Source organism: Diadema setosum, chromosome 8 (assembly GCF_964275005.1).
Source record: "Diadema setosum chromosome 8, eeDiaSeto1, whole genome shotgun sequence".
NCBI lineage: Eukaryota > Metazoa > Echinodermata > Echinoidea > Diadematoida > Diadematidae > Diadema > Diadema setosum.
In genome coordinates, this window is record NC_092692.1 from 34,827,532 (window position 1) to 34,836,979 (window position 9,448).

Below are 9,448 nucleotides of genomic sequence, written 5' to 3' on the forward strand. Positions count from 1 at the left end.
AAGGTAACGGGGAAAATCTACTCCAAAGTTAATCTCATAAAAAAAAAGAAAGTTAGATATTACAAGTTCAACGGTTCAAATTTGACTGAAATTGGATTGAAAAAAAAAAGAAGTTATGACATTTTGAAGTTTTTCAATTTATCCAATAATAGGCGCCATAAACAATGTTAAAAGCCCTTGTCACTCTAGCTAAAGGTCGTAAAAGCTTATCGTTCTAGAATTTATCATTTGCTTACAGCCGTTACTGCTATTATAATTGGCATTTAGGGTAATTTCAATCATCAACAGTCTGCTTTTATCCGGGATGGAAAATAGGAGGTATTTATGATCATAAATAAATCAGTCGGCACTCCTGCAGATAACTTGCATGGTGTTTTGAACTGAAAAGAAAAAGAAAGAAAGGAAGAAAGAAAACGTATAAGAGACTGAAAACCAAAGTAGCAATACTGTAAAGTGGATATTTTCGCGTGAGTAATGTTTCGTCCGGGCAAGATGAGTTTCGACAGTTTTTAATTCCACGGAATCAAGACTTCAACTGCACTGGGAAATTATTATGGCAAGCAAAAATATTTGCTTGCTATAATATTTCGGCTCTACTTTTGTATTTGAGCAAAATGTGTAAAAATTTCAGCACCGCGAAATTTTCCATGTAGGTTATCATCTCAGTCGTATACCTCTCGCATGGAAGGTATTCTCTCTTTGAAGACATGAAGGGGACCGTCTTAATAATCGTCGTTATATGTGATCTCGTTGGTGAGTCTTCTTGTCATGTTTCTTCGACGAACGTATACGTATTGCTATTAGGAACATTGTATTCTATTATTTGAGTAATGCTACACATGCATGGTGAGAAATTTAGTCAACGGCAACATCGCATTTGATTGATTGGGGCAAATTAAGGCCATTTATTCGGCAAAATAAAACACAAAAACGTAAAGTAGTGGCGTTTATAATGAGAGCCAGGCAACCTTGAAAGCATCTTGTGCTTGCGTTAGGTTGCCTACACATGAGAATACTATATACTTTACAATAACAACATAATAATTATATTACAAATGATTCTGTGTGAAATCAAGTAGTAGATAAACAAGGCACCATCACATTAGTAAGTACATATTATGTACTCACACACACACACTCACACACACCACACACACATGCAGTATACATACTACTCTACTACTCAGTCATGGCTAACTGTTCAAAAAAAAAAAAGAACGCTTCAGTAGGCACTTAAATCTAGAATGAGTTGTGCTTGCACTTACACCGGTGAACCTAATAAAGTGGGATCGTACAGTCAAACGAGTAAAAGGATACCGTAAATTACTTCGAGAACGAGTGGAAAACATATGAAAATGAGAGTTTGTTTGGAACATATTATCAAATACTGAAGAGAGCATACATTTACGACATTTAAACAAAAAAATAAGGATATTCAATCTTACAAGTTCATATAGGCCTAATGGCAAAATCTTGAATCTAATAAACAATGGTTGATTGGGCCTACAATAATCATGGAGCATTACTTATTAGGCGTATTGTTCGTTTTTTAAGGAGACCAAGCTTATAGATATGTGCATTATATGTTTTTTTTCGCCAATTGTCATTACAGTAATTTAAATTTGGCAATACTTAAGAATTATAAATAATTACATGTAGTTGTAACAGGCAAACTTCAAACTTCTGAACGTTCTTACACTTTATTTTTACTCCTCTTTTAAAAGTTTGAGAGTTGTAAAACTGATGGTCACTGTGCAATTACTGATCACAAATGGACTAGTCACATTACCTAGTGCTGCTGTAAGTGGTCGACCTTGTATACCAGTTGATTTATCAGCGTCCTTCTGCGGTGCGTGTAACTGACACTATACGTCCTGGAATGTTTTCTTTTCGTGGTCGATCGGAATATTTACGTTTAACGCAGGGAGGTGGGGAGAGAGATTCCACTCTTTCTCTTCCCACCTCCCCAAACCGGAAGATTGCACTGTTTGCACATACTGTTACTGTTACGCAGAGACGTGGCGAAAAGCATATTGACCGCTGACCTTTAACCCTGCAAAATAACAACTCCTGACCTTTAACCCTGCAAAATAACAACCGGAATTGCCTCGCAAAACTCCCTCGTATAGGTAATAATTATATAATATTGACTGGCCTTGAGGGAGATACCGGAAAATATTGCCCAAACTGAAAGAATATTGAACGAGAGAAAAATTCTTTGAGTGCGGGCAATATTTATCTGGTATCTCTATCAAGTCCAGTCAATATCATAATCATTACCTATCCCCTAGCTAAATTAGGAAAATATGTGAATACGGCTATACACTATGATATAGATCAAGCCACATTTGACTACCTGTAGATCATCACCAACATGGTGAATAATTGCAAAATTGTTCATCAAAAGTTGTAGCAGGGCCCTCTGGTAGAACATTGACAACGCTGAAGAGGCTACCCTGGGTAAATGAGACCTTATAATAATAATATTAATAATAATAATAATAATAATAATAATAATAATAATTATTATTATTATTATTATTATTATTATTATTATAATGTACATCATTCAACTCCAACTTTCAAGATGTAGTTGTAACAGGCGAACTTCAAACATCTGAACGTATTTACACTTTGTTTTTGCTTCTTTTTCAATTTGGAGAGTTGTAATAACTGATGGTCACTGTGCAGTTATTTAGCACAAATGGACTAGTCATTGTTTGACGCATAGTGCTGCTGGAAGTGGTCAAACTTGTATGAGTTGATTTATTGGCGTTTTTCTGCGGTGCGTATGTCCCGGATTTTTTAATGTTTACACGTAAAGTGAATGGCGAGACCCGGATGGAGGGTGGTACGCACTAATATCACCCGCTGACCTCGACGACCAATCAAAATAGCAACTACAATTGTCCCGCAAAACTACCTCATATAGGAAATAATAATCATTATTACATATACGAGGGAGTTTTGCAAGGCAATTCCGGTTGTTATTTTGCAGGGTTAAAGGTCAGGAGTTGTTATTTTGCAGGGTTAAAGGTCAGCGGTCAATATGCTTTTCGCCACGTCTCTGCGTAACAGTAACAGTATGTGCAAACAGTGCAATCTTCCGGTTTGGGGAGGTGGGAAGAGAAAGAGTGGAATCTCTCTCCCCACCTCCTTGCGTTAAACGTAAATATTCCGATCGACCACGAAAAGAAAACATTCCAGGACGTATAGTGTCAGTTACACGCACCGCAGAAGGACGCTGATAAATCAACTGGTATACAAGGTCGACCACTTACAGCAGCACTAAGTAATGTGACTAGTCCATTTGTGATCAGTAATTGCACAGTGACCATCAGTTTTACAACTCTCAAACTTTGAAAAGAGAAGTAAAAATAAAGTGTAAGAACGTTCAGAAGTTTGAAGTTTGCCTGTTACAACTACATGTATCTTTGAAGTTGGAGTTGAATGATATACATTGATGAACAATTTTGCAATTATTCAACATGTTGATGGTCGACAGGGAGTCAAATGTGGCTTGATCTGTATCATATATAGTGTATAGCCGTATTTACATATTTTCTTAATTTACCTAGGGGGATAGGTAATAATTATGATATTGACTGGCCTTTCTTTCGGGAGGTACCAGATAAATATTGCCCGCACTGAAAACATATTGCCCTCATCTTCAACTCGGGCAATATACTTTCAGTTTGGGCAATATTTTCTGGTACCTCCCTCAGGGCCAGTCAATATCATATAAATATTTTTCTCGGTAAAAAAAGTTTGAGTTTTGATAAAATCCCAACTGTCCGTGAGATTTTTGAAAAAACATTGGATATATGAAGTTTCCAACTGAGGGATTCATTGATAAGTATACCTAGAGAAGAAATTGATTCAGTTCTTTCAATAACATTATTATCTATCATTACAGTATCACCATTCAACAATACTTTTTTATTTTTGAAATGAAACATAACATATTTATTTAGTTTTTTATGATTCAAAAATAAATTGTTACTCTTGAACCATTCATTTAACAATTGAAGTTGTGTATGTATTGTCCTTACAAATAAAATGATATTCATGTGTGAAAACATAACCACTGGTATCATCAGCACAAAGTGAAAACTCAAAAACTCGAGAACAATTTACTATATCATTTACATAAATAAGTAAAAGCAAAGGACCCAAAACAGAACCATGTGGTACACCAATATCTACAGAGAGATAAGAGGATCTGACACCATCGACCATCACATACTGTTTTTTAGCGGACAAATAATTTTCAAACCATTGTAATTGTACACCTGTCACTCCATATGAAATACAATTTATTTAGCAGAATCTTGTGGTCGATTGTGTCAAATGCTTTTGAAAAATCCATAAATACTCCACAACAATAATAACATCATCAATTTTCTGCAAAATATAATCTGTGAAGGATATTGCGCTATAACATGTAGAGAAATATTTTCAAAAACTAAGTTCTGGTATTAATATATCATTTTTGGTTTTAAAAGATAGAAAGACAATTTCCAAAACTTCAGCAAAGATTGACAGAATTGCAAAGGGTCTATAATTTTCAATATTTTCTGGATTATCCTTCTTAAATAAGGGAACAAATTTGGCTATTTTATGATTATCAGAGACGACACCAGACTGCAAGGATAAATTATGAATATAACAAAGAGGTTCAACAAAACAATGAATGGATTCTTGTATAATTCTTGGCCAGATATAATCAGGCAGTGACAGGACCACTTGCCTTTGAACTTTGAATATATACAAATATATCTACTATATCATGAGTAGATACTGGTTTACAGAAGAAAGAGTTACCATTTTAATACGAACAATAGTCAGTAAAAGAATTTTGCCCCGACATGAACAAAATAAGAATTGAACTGTTGCACAATATCTTGTCTAGATGACAACCTCATATGATTATAATACATATTGAGGTAATGAGTTATCTTTCTTACTTCCAAGTATATCGTTTATGCATTGCCATCTTTTCTTTATATCACATTTTAAAGGAGTAAACTTATCAGTATAATACCTACATTTTGAATATCGTATATTATGTGTAAGTCTATTTCTGTAATTCTTATAATTCCCATACCCAATGACACTTGGATTCTTCATACTCAATTTATACAACTTATTTTTACGATTTACACATTTCAATATGCCTTTCGTAATCCAAGGCTTTTTACAACGTGAACGAAAATTAAAAGGAATAGACCGCAGTGAAAAACAACTATTACATATGGAGAAAAACATTTCAACGAAAATATCATAGCTTTCATTTACCCCATTCTGGTTGCAAACATTTAACCAATCAGTTGACATCAATTTTTGTTTGAATAATGATTGATATTTCCATTTGTTACGTATCTCTTCCGAATATATTTCTTTCCTTTATCAACCACAACTATAGATTTTGTTTTTAAGTATACAATAAATTGGAAAATGATCAGATAGATCTTCATAGATGATACCAGCCTGGAACTGATTATTCAATTAAAAAAATCGTATAAATGTTATCAGTCAAAAACATGATTGATAGATACACTAGTTGGTTTTGTAATCAAAGGGTATAAATTTAACGATTATATTATGCCCAAAAAATCTTTGGTTTTATTAGGTATACCAGAGTTTGATAAATCAATATTGAAATCTCCTATGAAGTAAATATCTTTCTTTTCACATTTCAGTTTTTCAAGTACATTATGCATTTTGTCAGAAAAGATGACGACCGACGTATCGCCCTAATATAAGTTCATTGTCATTATTTTTTAAGGACACATGTATTGATATACGGATATTATGCCCCTAAACTCTGAATACGAAATGATAGGAAATATTTAACATGAAAGGCTAAATAACTTGTTAGTAACAAACGAAATAGGAAAAAAAAAAACCGAAATGCAAAATGTATCATGGTTCAACTTTATGGAATAATATCCCTCATGTTAGAAATGCAGTATCACTATCTTCGTATAAAAAGAAATGCAAAATTCTCTCCATCATTGACCGTTTATGATAATATACATGTGCATTTGTAAGTGGCAGAAATTTTATTACGTTCAAATATGTTAGTTGAAGTGTTATGCGTATTCAAATTTATTTGTTTAATAATTTTGATATGTGATAAGGTGTATTATATATTGAATAGTTAAATGTGATTACTATATGCCTGCTGATATTTTCAGTGACGTCATATGATATACAAATGTTATGATTATTGTATGTATAGTTGGTGAAATAGTCATTTGTTATAAGTTGGTAACCGATATATGACTTGTCAGTCAAGGGGGTGCGCCGACAGCGTAGTGAGTTTGTATCGTATATATGTATGTCCTATTATGGCTGCCATATTTCACAGTATTCTCTAATTGATTATATATATATATATATATATATATTTTTTTTTTGTATGCGGTTTGTAAAATGACAGAAGAGGTTGTTTAGGGTATTATTGGTTATCACGTGGGTTTTCTGCCTGCCCACTTTTGGACGGGGAGGGCGCTTCAGACAGGGGGAGGGGGTACAGACCTTCTTGAGCTCCTGGGATGCTTGCACGGGCAATTCATTTCGGCAGCTTATGTGTCAGCCGGACCGGTATCAGAATAGGCCCTTTTAATGTATTATGTGGGTTGTAAACGGTGGAAAGTGTTTTCCGGGCCTATTCGTGAAATACTTTTATCTGTAATTTAGTATTTCATGCATATGCTTACATTTTTTTTTTCTTTGATTTTGTATCGAGTTTGTAAGTCATGTTTGGTGTTCTTTTTTTATTTTTGGACTTACTGTACTTTTGTATTCAACTTTGTATGTACTGTATTTTGTATTGATTTTATGCAGGACCCCTTTGTAAATCAGTTTTTTAACTGAAAGGGCTACTCTGTGAAAATAAAACGGAATAAATGAATAAATGAATAAATCTGTCACTAAATGTAAAAATAATAAAAATGTATGAGCAATATAAAGGCAACCGACAGAGCGACTGAAAAGCGTTTATACCATTAATGTGACGAGGGGTACCAGGCTTTACTTAAATGCACACATGTTATGAGCAGTTGCAGGGAAGTTGCATTTTGTTGAAAATCTTTAGATCAATTACAGGACTCTGATGGCAAGATGTTTTTGTCGATGTTCGTTAATCTGAAGACTCAAATTATCGACTTATCCGATTTTGATCAAATTTCCACTGTTGTGCTTATTGATTTGTACACATTTGAGCTTGTCTTGAATTGCATTTCTCAAATTCGTGTAGTTTCGCAACAGTGCAATGAGATAAGAACGACCTGCGGCAAGAGAAAAATGGCTGATGGAAGCACCGTACGGCTTGTGGCGAAACGCTCATCTTCAAAGGCAGCGGGTAACGCCGCCACAAGGGCGACACCTGTGAAACAGTGGATCCTCTGCGAGGAGAAAGGTAATAAATTACAATGTATGTTTATTTTGCGACTGATGGTCACGTCGGCATTTGATATCTAAAAAAAAAAAATAATAGTGGTAATATCTTGTCCAAAACCGATGTGCTTGTTAACAACCGCGGGAAATGTACAACAACCAGTAATCCAACTTTGGGGGGCTACTATTTTATAATATTGTCAGCTATGGAGAACTCATTATTACTTGTGATGAAAGTGGAACTCTTCTTGACAAATGCAGGCATTACTGAGCATCGGAACTTTAAAAACAACAATGACAAATTGCACTTTTTTCCAAGTTTGAGTGTCACATGAAGGAACAATGAATGCCTCGCTGAATGGATGAAATCCGTCAATGAAAGTGATAAAATCAACAGGCCAGCGTGCACTAGTGCAGGTTTCTGTTTAGGGTTGCTTCTAACCTTTCTGTATGCGCAATATATTTCACGAGTCTAAATTTTCGCGAATCGAGACTTCCCGACAAATTCGCGGGTGATTAAATTGGGAGTCCTGTACTGAGCGGAGAAATGTGTACGCGAACGTCACATTCATATCAGGATCAGAGTCAATATTTTCGCGTTTTTTTTTAATTTCGCGAATAGCTGCCGACTAGCGAAATTCGGAAAAATAGAAACCTCGCGAAATATTCGGCGTATTCAGTATGGTCCATAACCTCGCTCCCCGAAAGGCTAATCCATTACGACTCCTATTTTTCTCTCTTCATATTTAAGACATCATTAATCGCAGCAAGCTATGTGTTGAATATGAAAAAAGAAAAATTGACTGTGTGGGTTGGCCTTTGTGGGAATGTCCAAGTTATCGGACAATCCATGGTCATTTAAAAGGTTATGGACCATAAAAGGTGACAAACCCTAAACACAAACCTGCATTCGTACAAGCTAGCCTATCTATTTGGCCACTTTCATTGACAGATCTCATCCATTCAGTGAGACATTCATTTTCCCTTCATAACTTGGAAGAAGAGCAAACTGTCATTGTTGTCCTTAAAGTTCATCTACTCAGTCATGCATGACATTTGTCAACATAATTAGGTACCAATGGAAAGGGGAAGAGTTCTTCTTTCCTCACATCCAGGATTGTGTTCTCAAGAGCTGACAATATAAAAATATTTTATGCCGTCCTTCCGTCTGTCCGTCCTTCCGTCTGTCCGTAATCAGTTTTGTGCCCAGAGTAACTAAAAAACCGTTGGAGGTATCGCTATGAAACTTGGCTTGTGTAGGTCCTATGTATGAATGGGTGAAATTGTGCCTATCAACTTTTGTTTGCACATGCTGAATGTCAAAGGTCAAAGTCATGTACTTAAAATTTCACTATTTCCCCCATATGTGCAATAAACTCAAGGTATTTTCCTGAAATTCAGTGTATACATGTATTACCAGATCTAGTGGACGTCCGCCCTTGGAAAATTTCGGGCCATAAGGTCAAAGGGCAGGGTCCGATGCTCAAAATTACACAATTTTCCCTATATCTATGCAATGCCTGAGGTAGGGCTTATTTTCTTGAAACTCAGTGTATACAATATGTACTACTCAATACAGATTCCCTGGAAAGAGTTTCGGATTATGAGGTCAAAGGTCACCGTAGGGACCTTGTTCACCCGTGTCTATCTCGTAGGCTGCATAATTCGTAGGTAGTATGATTCGTAGGATGTATGACTAGTAGGCTGTATAACTTGTGGGTGTCGAACTCGTGACTTACATCCCTAGTGATTCGATCAGCGCCATTGTAGGTGCATGCATGGATTGGGGCTTGAAAGTGACAATAAACCTATTCGGTGAACCACCCTTTTCTGACGACCTCAAAAGCGAAGTGAAGGATCCGAACTGAATCTTATCAAAAAAATTGTCGAAGGCTAAGCTGTGCATAATACTTTGATATTATGGTACATTTAATTTTCCTCCCTCAGCTTTGCCACTGGAAGAGGAAATTTTTGCTGTCATCGCAAAGAACAACTCGTTTCTCGTAGGTCGCATTAAACTGACACCACGTCCAACAATTACAAC